Here is a 14,420-nt window from a genome sequence, read left to right on the forward strand (position 1 = left end):
CGCTTTCGGAAAGACCATCATTGCCATGAAGAACGTACCGCAAAAAAATTTAGAAATCAAATAATTAAATATACCTACTGATATTTTTGATAATGGGAATTTAAGCACTCTATTATTAGTGACATTACTTTATGTGGAAAATGGCCTTCTAGTTTTATTCCCGTCGGTGTATAATGATTATGAAATTCAAAAATATTAAAATTAGAGTTTTCGTCCTAATGACCAAGGACAGGCAAAATAGAATTACCTTTATTTCTAAATTATAGAAATGCTTAAAATATAATTAACAGTGTTTGAAACCATGGATTTGAAATACAAAATATAAAAAAAGTAATTAATAGTCAAACTTAACTTGTCAAGCATAAAAAATATAAAGACAACAAAATATAGACACTTACTTGTATTTTAAATACAAATTATTAATATACCGCCCAAGACGATCTCTAAAGAAATATTTTTCTAGTAGGTACAATATTTGCTGTAGCGCTGTCAATACGACTAAATAACACTGAAATGTTAGTTTACTTTGAAATATTAATAATATATAATCAAAAAAAACTTTATTGCCACATCTTAACTTATTCACACAATTTTAGAAAATTTTGAACATGAAACTACCGTGAGACTCACTCATATTAAATGTTATTATAACGGATAACTCACGTCTTAAACCGAGTTTAGCTCGACATGTTTCGGGCTATTTCGTAGCCCTTCCTCTCAGGAGCACGCGAACCGCGGCTGCCGCAACACGCACGATGAATACGCACGTATAATTTTAGAAAATTTCAAAACTACATAAAATAAAAATAAAACCACATAAAATTTCAAATTAAAACAAATCAATAACTGAATTATGTGGGCAGTGGGTGCCAGTCTCAGCTTTCGCTGGATTATATTGATATATCGTAATATTATAGGGGAAAATAGCCAAGTACTTATAATAAGGTAAATAACCTCTCCCTAAATGTCACCTACAGTGGGTGTACGCTGACAGAATAATAATCGGATACGATACTTCATTATCTTTTTACGACCGGAATAAAAATAACTTTCTTCTTCTGTTCAAAGAAATATGTTTGGGAACGGGATACGAAATTGTCTATTTTCTTAAATATATATAATAATTACTAAACGAGATTCAGAATACACAAATATAATAGTACAGTCAAGTACTTTAATTCATGAGCCACGGATTTTTTTCAAAGGAAAAGTCATTACTATTTTCCTTGTCAATAAATGCGACGTCACTATGACGTTTACTGTGAAATGGTTCCATAGCGGCTCATGAATTAAGGTCCTTGACCGTACAGTACGTGACAGTCACTGACTGACTGATAACTGGCTGACCACGCATAGCCTAACGCATTCACTGCCACCTGACTTCCACAGGTGCCACCGACGCACATGTGCGTTCAAAATGTATGAATAACTATGACAGCGGCACTGGACGAAGTTCTAAAAACGCATATGTGCGTCGGTGGCAGTGAATACGCTAAAGCTCTGGAGTTCATCATAGTCGGAAGACGTCCACTGCTTAACAAAGGCTTCCCCCTTAGAACGCCACAACGAACGAAGATACAATAATGACGCATTTTTTTAAATCTCACCGTAGGTAATAAGAAATTCCGCAACTATAGTATAAATTTGGACCCTTGAAATTGAGGTTTTTGATTCTATTATAATTATATCGAAAATACAAACTGAGACATGGATGCACAGAAAAACCAGAAAAAGAGACCAGCGCTGGGAATCGAACCCAGGTCCTCAGCAATCCGTGTTGCGTGCTATGGTTGCGTGCGTGGTATTGTTTTCACGGAATAACCGTAAAAGTAACAAATTTGGAGTTGAAATAAAAAATAAAAAAATACTCCAAAAAACCAATTTATTATAATTGTTTTGTATTTGTTAATTCTCAAAGACCTCAAAAGATTCAACCTTGTAATGGAGGGACAGAGCAAAATGTCGGATGAGAAAGTCCTGTAAGGGTCCGCTTAGACGCTATAGAAATCTAAAAGAAGATTTTCTTCTTCAGTTACTATCACTTAGAAGTAATTGCTTTACGTCCACTTGCAGGCTTTTTAATCTAGGTTTAAGTGGTCTTAAGTTTTGTCAGATCCATACTAGAACTTTCAGTTTATGCCTTAAATCGAGATCTAAAAAAGCCTCCAAGAAATGGCTCCCTTAAAGCCTAAATTGTAGTAATTTTCTTTTTAAGTAACAAATGTTCGTCACTATGCGTCAAGATTCAAGATCACGCGCACTTATAAAGTATGATTATTCAATGAACGCCTCAAGGTCACAAAATATAGCTGTCTCGGCGCCCAATATCATTTCATTGCTTTCGGCGTCGAGACTCTAGGTCCTTGGGGTAAGGGTGCGCTGGAGCTACACAGGGAGCTCAGCAATAGGTTAAGGGAGGCAACAGGCAACCCTCGCGCCGGCAGCTTTCTCGCGCAAAGAATCTCAATCGCAGTTCAACGCGGGAATGCTGCCTGCGTGATGGGCACCATGCCAAGAGGCCCACCTCTCTTTTTTAATTAAAGTTTTAGTTATTTTAATTTAATAGTAGTTTTAGTCCTATGGATATTTTGTATTTTCTTAATATTTTCTTAATAAAAACTTTCAACGGTAAAAAAAAAATGACGTCATTGGAGCAATATAATCTTAATTATCTCAACATTTCGTTAAACAGAATTGGGCATGACATTTTGCGATCAACAATAAATCCGATGAATGTGATGAAGTTTGAATTGACTCTTTATTGTACAGCAAAATATTAAACGATACATAGAAAACAGGGTGATCAGAAAGAAAATTAGGAGGTACGCAATAGACGACCTACAGCTACTATTTAGAATAGAATAGAAATACTACTACTACTACTATTTACTTCATTTTTTCAAATATTTACTATCGTTATTGATGAAAGCATTTAACTATTTTCCAGGCAGGAATTTAGCTACTCTACCATAAAATTAATCATAGTTTTTTCCAAACTACATATATAAAATATGTTAGCCGAATTTCAAGTCTCTAGCTCCAGTGGTTAAAGTCAGTTATCAATCACTGCAGCAGTCACGTTACTGTACTTGGATATCTTCTACACTGTACAACACTGTAGATATTATAGCTTCCGTACAGTCAAGGGCAAAGATATCGACACGGCCAAAGTTGCAAAAATATGTATACACGGCCTTAATGGTAAGTGCATAAAGTCGTGTATACATATTTTTGTAACTTTGGCCGTGTCGATATCTTTGCCCTTGACTGTACAAGAAAATATACATTTATTTAATTAGCGATAACACTAACACTTTTTGGTTCACAATATTTTGCCATTCCGCTAAGATATGAATCTTTTCACACCTGCTATAGCTTTATTTAGGTTTCTTACAAGATAAAAATACAAAGAATATATTTTTTAATTTAATGATTTTTATTTTTTTGCCTTTTGGTGCCCGTGTGGTACTACGGCCCAAGCCCTCTCATTCTGAGAGGAGGCCTGTGCCCTGCAGTGGGACGTATATAGGCTGGGATGATGAATGCATTATCTATTTTTTATTATTCTCAATTGTCATTCAATTTATTATCTATGTGAAACTCATTCATGACTATGCAATAAGGGGCTGTTTCACCATCCATTGATTAGCGTTAACCGACGGTTAAATGTGATGCCGTCTCCGTCTATTCGAACAAAACAAATAGAGATGGCATCACACTTAACCGCCAGTTAACACTTATCATTGAATGGTGAAATAGCCCCTAAATGTATTAAAAAATAACAAACTATAATGAACGTAATGTGACTTATATAAGACACTAGCCGTTTCCCACGTTGCTGCGAAGAATCTGTTTATCGTTATCCCGCAAAAACTATGCAATTTTCCGGGATATAAACTATCATGTGTCCTTTCCACCGTCTTAAACTATCTCTATACCTACCCATCATAATCATCATCCCTTTAACGATTTCAGCGTGAAAAGGCAACGGAGTTACTTTTGCATTTACAATAATTCCCAAAAAAACACTTTTGAGCTATTTATACAATACAGTACAATACAATACAATAACTCTTTATTGAACACCAACACATATTAAGCAGAATAGAAAAAACAGGTATATAGAATTTTTCCAAGGTAAGCAATAGGCGCCCTTACCGCTTCAGAGCGATTTCTTACCATACCATGTGATGCAGAATGCCTTAAGCTACACAATAGTATTAATAAGGAACTAGTTTTTTTTTGAGATAGCACCTTTTGGCTTAGGAGGGCAGAATATTAGTACATATTACATAATTATGGGCTCTTACAACGCCACAGGCTTAACTAGCAAAATTGAAAAAAAAAACAAAAAATTAAATGTGGCTTTCGTCGTAAACCATTAAATAATTAAATCTCCAAAAAAAAAAAATTCACATTCTGTGACTGTATAATTTTTTATTACTTACTTTAATCATTGCATGTTTTCATATAACCATGGAATACGTGTGTATTTCATAATTGTTTCTTTTGACATTATTTTACTTATTGACATATTATTATTTTCGTATTTTTGTAATATGTATGTTTTTATTTTATTTGGATCATTGTTTTTATTCTAATTTTATTTTCGACGATATTTTTGTGAATTCTTTATATTTTGACATTTTGTATGGAATGTAATATCATTTTCACTAAGTAATAAATAAATCTACCTATCTGTGACAACCGGATGGCCAAGTCGCCGTCCCCGGGAACAAAATGATAACCGCCATTATCTTAGTTTTATTTTTATGCCATATTTGGTATCCGTAGGTGCCAAAGCACCTGCTCAATTTTTTTCGCAAATTTTGTATGGTAAACGACAAAATTAAAAAAAAATACAATATTTTTCAATTTTTTTATTGATATCCCTTTTAACTAGAATAAAAATGTGCAGTAAGTTTATCATAAAATAATTAAATCTCATCGCATGACAAACAACCATATTATTATGTTCTCGTCAAAAAATAGATCGCATAGTAATGATATGCGGACTTATCATTTTATTCTCGTCGCAAACCGCTAAATACTTTTCGTGCAATGGCGCTCACCAAAACGACGCATTTGAAACAGAACTAAAACTTACTGCCATCTCCTTTTGTCACATTGCACGGGACGAATATTTATAAATTGCAATGGTTTATATCGGCATATCAAGTGCTAGGCACGTGGCAATGTTTATTTACAATAATAAAATGCCTCTCAGTGTGCTCTCAAACCAACTTACTAAAACATTGTGTCGGCGTTTTAATGTTTGATTTCGAATATTTAAGTGCTAAAACTATATTATAATTATTGGTGTGATTGGAGTAACAGTGAAGTGAGTGACAATGAATAAACAAAGGACATCGCGTTTAATGACTAAGTATTATGAGTAATGTTAAACTAATTGAAAAAGGCAAAATAATGAGAATATTGGTAAGTATTTACATATTAAAACGTTTTATGAATTGTGTATTGCACCATTTTAAGCGTGATCGACAAACAAACATCGACTGTATTCATAGAATCATATACATGTATGTATACATGTATATGATTTAAGACAAATAATTACAGAAAAAAATGATTCTGAATTGAACCAAGATTTCTCACTAGATGTGTCCAAATAATGGCCTGGCCCAGAGAGATTTCAAAATTAACAGCTGAGAGTTCTTAAAGTATTGGAGGAGACTCAGATTATTTTAAAAAAGCCTTTCAGAACATAATAAACACTCCATCAACTTTATCGAACATTTCCCTCGTATTGAATTTTGTGGATTTTATAGCATCACCACTAATTATTCTAATGATTTGACACTAATCTCGACAGATGAATGTAGGTATAGGACCCTTTCATAAGAATTCAAAACGGTGCCATAATCAAATATTCCTTAGCAACCCACAGCCGTCAACATCGTCTAATTCTAGAAGTATTTTTGATGATCGAGAACAAGAACTAGCGTCGCCTTTTGATGGTAATGATTTTGATGAAACATTACAGAGGAATTTAATTGTGTAGCAATGTAATCTCAGAACGATTGTCGGTAGTTCAAGCATGGCGTATAGACCCTTACTCTCAGAGTTCTCCTGCCCCTCACTATCTTGACAATGGGAGCCTGGTTCACCAAAGTCCTGTTCGTCGCAGTTTTGCCCATCAGAGTCTCGATCGGAGTCCAGCCCATGATTCTTGCCCATCATAGTCTTGCGCAGTACACTCTCAGCCACCAAAGTCCTGACCATCAGACCCATAATCATTGTACTCTCATGAATAGTCCACCCGACTCTGAGATTGAAGAGGACTGTACAAATCATGACTTAACACAGAAGAAACTTACAAGGAAACAGAAACGAAATGATGACACAAGTCAAGACTCGACTAGCAAGAAACTCAAGAATTTGGGAGAAGCAAATACAGGATGTAGATCAAAGAAATCATTTAACAAAAAGAAAATAAAAACTACTAATAAATGTGGCGAAAAAAATAATGAAAATGTGTTAAAAAGAACAAAAAGAGAACATAATGGCCCAATATTATAAAATCATGAGCGAGGAAGTTAATCGTGAACCATTTAATAGTTAAGGATATTAAACTAATATCTATAGTTCAAACACGAACACGAAGAAACAAGCGGGGAACAAGACAAACAGCAGCTCCTTTATTCAACCCAAATCCTTTCTCCAATTTTGAACTGCAAGTGCTGTGTACAGAGCACATGCCTATAAGTAAGGCTTTATTATGACGACTTCATTAGTCTTTATGGCTTTTATGACTCCCTGAGCATCAATACCAGTACTGCAATTAATGAAAACCAAGAGGAAGATGATGACAATTGATTTACCTGATTTCATCTCTATAATAGTCACCCGGGTTAATGCTCAATCAAGGAAATGATTTTATAATTATTGTTAGACTGATGAAAAATAATACCAAATGCGTAGGTTATTTTGTTTGATTTTATATACTTTAAGCTTAGTGGTAATTAGTCTTTGAAAATAATCTTTTGTTTTTAGTTACTTTATGAAACTGGCTGGTTTATTTTTATTTGATTAAGACTAATTGCGTCTATACTTACATTTCAGTGGTAGTGTTGCACGTTTTATAATGGAAAACTATGATTTTAAGAAATGAAAGACTGTTTTTTTAGTATTATTGGAATCGTTCGTAATATATTGCAATGTTGATTATCATATTATTGTTTTATTATAAAACTTTCCTAAAAACCTTTAGTAAAAAAAATATTCCTAATAATTACGGGAATAAAATGGTAACGAACTATTATCTTAAACGCCGCTCACACTGAAAAGTAGTCGAATAAAATGGTACACCAATGGTATAATATTAGTGTTTGATCCTGATAAACACCGAATAAAATGATATACGTCTTAACGCATAATAGTCAGTGATCTATTTCGACTAAGTTACTATTTCTTAAATATCTTTCTTTTGACACATTTCTCGTGTATCACAGTAACATATTGAGATGTAATGAAAAATTAAGTTTACATAAAGCTAACTACCAACTGTCTACGTTTATCATAAAAGTCACAATTAAGCAAAACATGTTTTTGATTTTTCCTGAAAAATTTGGTTTTTGCAGTTATCTTTTTGTTCCCCGGGCCGGCGAAGTGGTTAGAGAACCTGACTACGAAGCTTGAGGTCTCGGGTTCGATTCTCGGCCCGGGATATTCGCATGAATAATACGAATGTTTGATCTCGGGTCCTGGATGTTTAATATGTATTTAAGTATGTATTTATCTGTATAAGTATGTTTATCCGTTGCCTGGTATCCATAGTACAAGCTTTGCTTAGTTAGTTTGTTTTACTAGGTCAATTGGTTTCCAGTGTCCTATGATATTTATTTATCTAATCAGTCCGTATTTTACAACAGAAGCCATCAAAAATACCTACTTGCTGTTCATGCTACCAGAACAAAGCAAGTTTAAACACGTGCGTTTCTTAATCGGATTGGGACTAGTTTAGCGATACTACCCTAGGGCCTGTTTCACCATCCATTGATTAGTGTTAACTGACGGTAATCGGATGGAGGAATCGGAGAGAAAGAAAGGGAGAGAGAATAATAATAATATAGACATAAGTACGCATGTTTTCTTAAAATTTTGTAAGTTGCTATTTTACAAAATCTAACATTAAAGTGTTTTAAGTCATTTATTTCTGTCAATCTTGTATTGAACTGAACCAACATACACCTTTATTTACATTTATTTAATTCGAATAATAGGATAACAAACTAAACATTCTGTGGTTAAAATAATATCCATAGGTATAAGCGGGTCGGGTTGATAACCTCCTTTTTCTAAAAGTGGTCAGTAAATAAACAATGGCGATATTATATCTTTATTATCAAGTACCAGTACCAAAGATAATGCAGCGAGGTAAGTTATAATTAAAGCTTCACAAGCGCCGTCCATTGCCGCTTGTTAATAATTTCGACCGCTAGAGTAAAAGCATAATTGTTGGAGCATGCGGTAATGGATGGCAAACACTTTGAAATAGTTACGCGATAGCGTTCCCAGCTGAATTCAGGTACATTTATACAGTGCTACAGGTGTGTGGTACGTCTGACAGCGATTTGCATTTAGCGCGATTGAAATAAACAGGTCTCAATAACCTAACCAATAAAGAGTTGGAAAACCCCCGACTTTGGCACTTCAAAGCTCAATATTTCAAATACGGCTAAACCGATTTTGATGAAACATTTCTAAGAACCATAGCTAGAAAACCTGCTTTCAACTGCATTCAAATCGGTCCACCCGTTTAAGAGCTACAATGCCACAGACAGACACACATAGCGGTCAAACTTGTAACACCCCTCTTTTTGCGTCGGGGGTTAGAAACAGAATTAAGACATGGTAATTTTAAGCTTTTTGGCGTCGTTAAAGGTGAAAAGGAAGCCGTGGCCTAATGGTTTGACCTCAGCAGAGGACAGTGGGTTCAAACCCCAGCTCGCACCTCTAGGTTTTCCAAAGTTCATATGCGAAATTACATTTAAAATTTACCACGAGCTTTACAGTGAAGGAAAACATCGGAAGGAAACCTGTACAAATCTGAGAAGCAATTCAATGATTTGTGTGAAGTTCCCAATCCGCACTGGGCCCTCGTGGGAATTACAGCCCAAGCCATCTTATTCTGAGAGAAGGCCTGTCAGCAGTGGGGCGTATATACGCTGGGATGTTGAAAGGTGAAAAGATATTGATTAAATTATCAAAAAAAAGAGTCTTTAAACCAAAAAAGTCAGATTGATTGTTTAAAGTGCGGGTACTCGATATTGCATTTGGCAGCTCGTTCTACACTCATTTCATACCGTTTGACAAATTAAAGGAATTGCGGTTAAGACTATTTTGTTCCTCTGGTCTCTACTAGTATTATTAATAAATATTAAAAATAATAGAAGGAGATAATAAAAAAGGGCTTCACAAGTGTATATACGAGAAAAAATAAATATAAATAGATAAATAAAACAAATATCATGGGACACTTGACACCAATTGACCTAGTCCTAAACTAAGTAAAACTTGTACTATGGATACTAGGCAACGGATAAACATACTTATATAGATAAGTACATACTTAAATACATATTAAACATCCAAGACCCGAGAACAAACATTCGTATATAAATATTTAAGTAGTATTCCTATTCGTCAATGGGAAGTTCAGGTTTTCTGGGTTAGGTAATAATGCTTTCTATTAGAGCTGAGTCTTGATAAAAACTGAGTCTTCAAATATCCCGTTAGATATTAGCACTACGTGCCTGCTAGCACAGCGACCACACATCATTACAAACATCACTTTGGTATTAATCATTTGTAAACCAGCTCTGTGCAGCGCACCTGGTACCAACGATGAAATTGCAGCCTTATATCTTACGCTTTTGGTAATGTGGATGGAGGAAGCTTTCATTAGAATTTAGGTTAGAAAATTCTGAGTTGTTTGAGGATGTTTTTAAGCGGTATGTAGGTTCTAATTTATTGAATCAGGCATTTAATTACTTTGCGCAATAACACGCCTTTCGAACTCAACTAAAGTTCATTCTCAGAGCAAAACAATTTTCATCATGCTGCCAAAATGTTAGACCGACATCTGACATGGTACCTATATCCTAAACTAAGCGAAGCTTTTGTTCTGGAAAGTTGTAGGAAATAAAAAACGCTATATAGTAATTAGGTACTAAAAATTGGAAAATTAGCATCCAAGAATTGAAAACAAACACTCTTATATTAAAAAGCTTTACTTGCAAGTTTTTTTGACCCACTATTATGTAATTGGATGAAAAATGCAACTACAGTTAACATAAAAGTACAGTAGGTAAAAAAGTTCGTATTAAAAATGAAATTTATAACAAAAACTTTTTCATACATAACATCAGCCTCGATCGGGAATCGATACAATACAATACAAAGACTCTTTATTGTACACCAGACATAGTAAGCGATACAGAAAACGGATACACAGAGAAAAAATTACAAGAACCCAAAACCCAATGCTTTTTAGCTGGCCATTTTGGCTATCCAGCCGTTCTATATTAAGAAAACATATCTGCCTTTTTCTGTTTGTTTTGTTAAATTTATATTTTATACATCTTGTCGTGGTGGCCTAGTGGTTTGACCTATCGCCTCTCAAACAGAGGGTCGTGGGTTCAAACCCCGGCTCGCACCTCTGAGTTTTTCGAAATTCATGTGCGGAATTACATTTGAAATTTACCACGAGCTTTGCGGTGAAGGAAAACATCGTGAGGAAACCTGCACAAACACCTGCGAAGCAATTCAATGGTGCGTGTGAAGTTCCCAATCCGCACTGGGCCCGCGTGGGAACTATGGCCCAAGCCCTCTTGTTCTGAGAGGAGACCTGTGCCCAGCAGTGGGACGTATATAGGCTAGGATGATGATACATCTTGTCGACGTCAACACGTCTTGTCTCTTGTATTCTTGAGACATCCGACATTGCCAAAGTAATATTAGATGATGACGTATCTTGTCTTGGGTTACATTTACGTAAGAGGTATTGTAACGGTATAGATCGTTACAAGGATGTGAATAGCCGATAATTTGTGTTAAAATCTGCTTAACAGGACAACTAACAAGACAATAACAATACCATCAAAAACATTAGATGGCTCCCTTGCTCGTTTGTCTCCTTCTCATAATAACAAAAAAAATGTAATGACATATGTATGTAAAAAGTTGCAAATCTCGCAACATCATTCTCATATTACAAAACATTTTGAAAAGTATAGGGCGTGTCTATGGAACTCGATATTCTACCAACTTGCTTATAAAATAGCGTTGAAAAACACGTTCTCAAATAAAGAGTAAGCCAATTTTTTATAATACACTTAATGACTTGGCCAACTCTTCACTCATTCTCGTATGTGTATTGCTCAAACTGCATGGCATAAGAGCGTAATGAATAACTGAATGAAACACTAAACTTTTTCAGTTTAATATCTGCAAGACAGCAAAGTTTTATTTGATACTTTTTAAAGCCTAAATATTACTGTTATATTTCGTCTTAAAACTAAAACTGTTTCTACATAATTACGTAAAACACTAAGCAACAACAAATTTTGGAGCTCAAGCTCCCTTTTTCGGAGTAGAGCTTTATCTAAGTGCATTTTTCATCCCGTCGCTATAAAGCACTGTACACACTGAACACTAGTCGGCTGCCTCTTGCTAAATCGGAATAAATATTCCACGGCGCTTGGCCTAAATTCCTATCTCTAGGGTTGGCACACAGTGAAACTGGGACAGCTGTTGGAATCACTGCGGCGGGAATTATCTCGCGTTAACTTTATTTAAAATCTTAGCTTAGTAATTCGTCGGGGATAACGTAAATCCGCGTTACTAGAATTGGGTGATACCGCGTATATTATTATCTTTTGTATACAATTTGACGATCCTTAGCTAATATAACGCAAGATGCAACTAAATTTTATTACGAAATCGGTCAACTTGACACACAATTTGCCGCCGAAGTAGACATACATTCTTTTTAACCCACCGGAAACCGATAAATTCACTAAGTACGATAAATTTGATAAGTCACTTCGTAAAGAAAGTCAAATTATAATGCATACACACACTCGTAGTTCACAATAGCACAGAAGTGGATAGCGAGTTACAGAGAGAAGTTTCCGTAATAAGAGGTGTCTAGATATATGAAGAAGTATCGGTATAGTTAAAGCTTCCAAGCGCGTAAACAAACAAGCATGAGCATGAGAATAACATCCATGCGCCGCGGTTGTATGGAGCGAACTATGAAGTAACTTAAGGTAAATGCACCGCCGGCGCCGGCGCAGTGACCGGCGGCCACGCGCGGTCAAGCCGCAATCCACAGCTGTGACGTAACAGGCCAGGCGCTCGCCGTGCCCGCTGCTTCACGCTAAATACTAGGTTCCTACAATATAATAAATGCGAAAGTTTGTAAGTCTCATTGTGTGTTTGTTTATTACTTCATCACGCGAAACCGCTGAACCGATTTAGATAAAATCCGGTATACAGATAGTTTGTATCCTGGGAAAGGACAAAGGATAGTTTTTATCCCGGAAAATCCCACACTTCTCGTGGGATAGTGAAAACCGAATTCTACACGGACGAAGTCGCAGGTAACGGCTAATTTGAAATAAAACAAACACGAAGATAAAGTGATGGCTTCCGGCAAAACTATACACAGTGCAGTAACCATTTGCTTTTTAAATCTAAATGCGACTATCTGTTTTGCAATATATTCAAAAATAATATAATAAATACTCATTTTGCAATTAAGCCGTATAATACGGCAGGAGGAAAAGATTTTAAAAAGTTTCCCAGCGCACACGCACGCACAACTGCATGACACACACACACACACACACACACACACACACACACGCTCACAAACTTTCGCCTTTATGATATTAGTACCTAACATTCTTCACCGATATTAAATACAAAATGTATACACAGAATACTTAAAACTAAAATAAGGCAAAGTTAAGGGTTTGATTTGTAATTACGGACTCCAACTTGTGAATAATGTTTCTAAATTAAATGTAAAATAAACTTGGAAAGTTTGAAAATAAGGAACACACAGATAACTTTGAAACAAAGTAGGTATTCATTAAATATGAAACCGAGTCTATCAAAGTTTACCGAGATTCCTAAAGAGCGGAAAATAAAGGTACAAAACTGAATAGAACAAGTTTAGTACCTAAGTATATCTTTATTTCTGACTTGTTATATGTGGCTAATATAAAAGTTATTGTAAGAGAAAGAAACGTTAGAGTATATATACATCAGAACTAATTGACATCACATCCATTTTTAGGTGTGGGTCGTTACATGATTAGGGGAAACGAAGCGTAACTGGCGACAAGAATCATGTCACTGGTTACTCAAACCAGTTGTAAGAAAGAAATAAATGATACGAAGGAGCCTGGAATAATACAATATCCGAACTCACCAAATTCGACGAGCTGATGGTTTCCTGGGGGCCCCCGTCTTGTCTCTCCATAGGTCACTGGCTGAACTGGTCAGATATAAACACTGCGGTGCTAATGAAGCTTTCAGGATTTCAGGAGAAATTGTAAGAAGAACAGAAACGAATTAATTTCTAGGGACGTGCGTGCCGCCATTCGAAGTTGCTTGCTAATAACAGCCATATTAAACCGCCGTAGGAGGGCAGCACTGTCGCGGCGCTTCGTTCGGAAATCAAATTGCATCATTCCAGTTACAAATTAAGAATAACGTTTAGAAATAAGAATGAATAATTTGTATGTGCTAAACGTTGCGAAACAAATAAAGAAAGGCATTAAAATAGAAGAAAGTACGGAACACCAGTGATTTTAGTAACCAGTTTCTTTCACTGCCTGCAGTGACGCGTTCTGTGACAGTCACTGTATCTGAGTTAGAAATGAACCTAGTATTTTACGTAATTTGTTACAAGCTATGATGTTATTTAAATACAAGCATCGTTTTTCGGTGTAATGTCAATAATTTCATAATCTAAGAATCGTTTCTTTGACGTTGTATAAAGTTAAGGTTATAATTTTTAGTCTGTGCTACGTTAACGTTAAGGCGAAAATCGCATCACCACAAAAAAAGCTCGTTACAAAAATCACCACTTGTCGCTTGACGTGAAACCAGTGATTTGGTTATTCAGCACGTCACCGGTTACTGTATACGGTGACGTGAAATAACGTCCACCTCTACATTTTCTTTCGATGCCTCTTCAACTATCGACATACCTACGAGTACGTCGTATTCGGATGATTCAAATTTTGGTGTGTTTTCTACATCTAAAGTCGATATGTATTTGCTTTTGCTATATTTTTAAGTTTCTGTCTCTCAAAAGCCAAAAAATGATTACCCTTATAGGATCACTTTATTTTACGTGTGTCTGTCTGTCCGTCTGTCAAGAT

The 14,420-nt window shown here is 35.5% G+C and overlaps 2 protein-coding genes and 1 long non-coding RNA gene across 4 annotated transcripts in view; 1 reads left to right on the top strand and 2 right to left on the bottom strand.

Moving 5' to 3' along the window:
* Positions 1 to 12,273, bottom strand: part of LOC141434899 (uncharacterized) — a 147,080-nt gene extending 134,807 nt beyond the window's left edge. Inside the window, exon 1 of the mRNA XM_074097388.1 lies at positions 12,023 to 12,273. The gene's annotated coding sequence lies outside the window, so the exon portion shown is untranslated. The remainder of the gene's footprint in view (positions 1 to 12,022) is intronic.
* LOC141434776 (uncharacterized) overlaps positions 1 to 14,420 on the bottom strand; it is a 249,464-nt gene that overhangs the window by 202,656 nt on the left and 32,388 nt on the right. The window lies entirely within an intron of this gene.
* The window catches only part of LOC141434773 (zwei Ig domain protein zig-8-like), a 450,603-nt gene that overhangs the window by 142,321 nt on the left and 293,862 nt on the right, over positions 1 to 14,420 (top strand). The gene's annotated exons all lie outside the window — the stretch shown is intronic.

The sequence above is a fragment of the Choristoneura fumiferana genome, chromosome 14, assembly GCF_025370935.1.
Source record: "Choristoneura fumiferana chromosome 14, NRCan_CFum_1, whole genome shotgun sequence".
NCBI lineage: Eukaryota > Metazoa > Arthropoda > Insecta > Lepidoptera > Tortricidae > Choristoneura > Choristoneura fumiferana.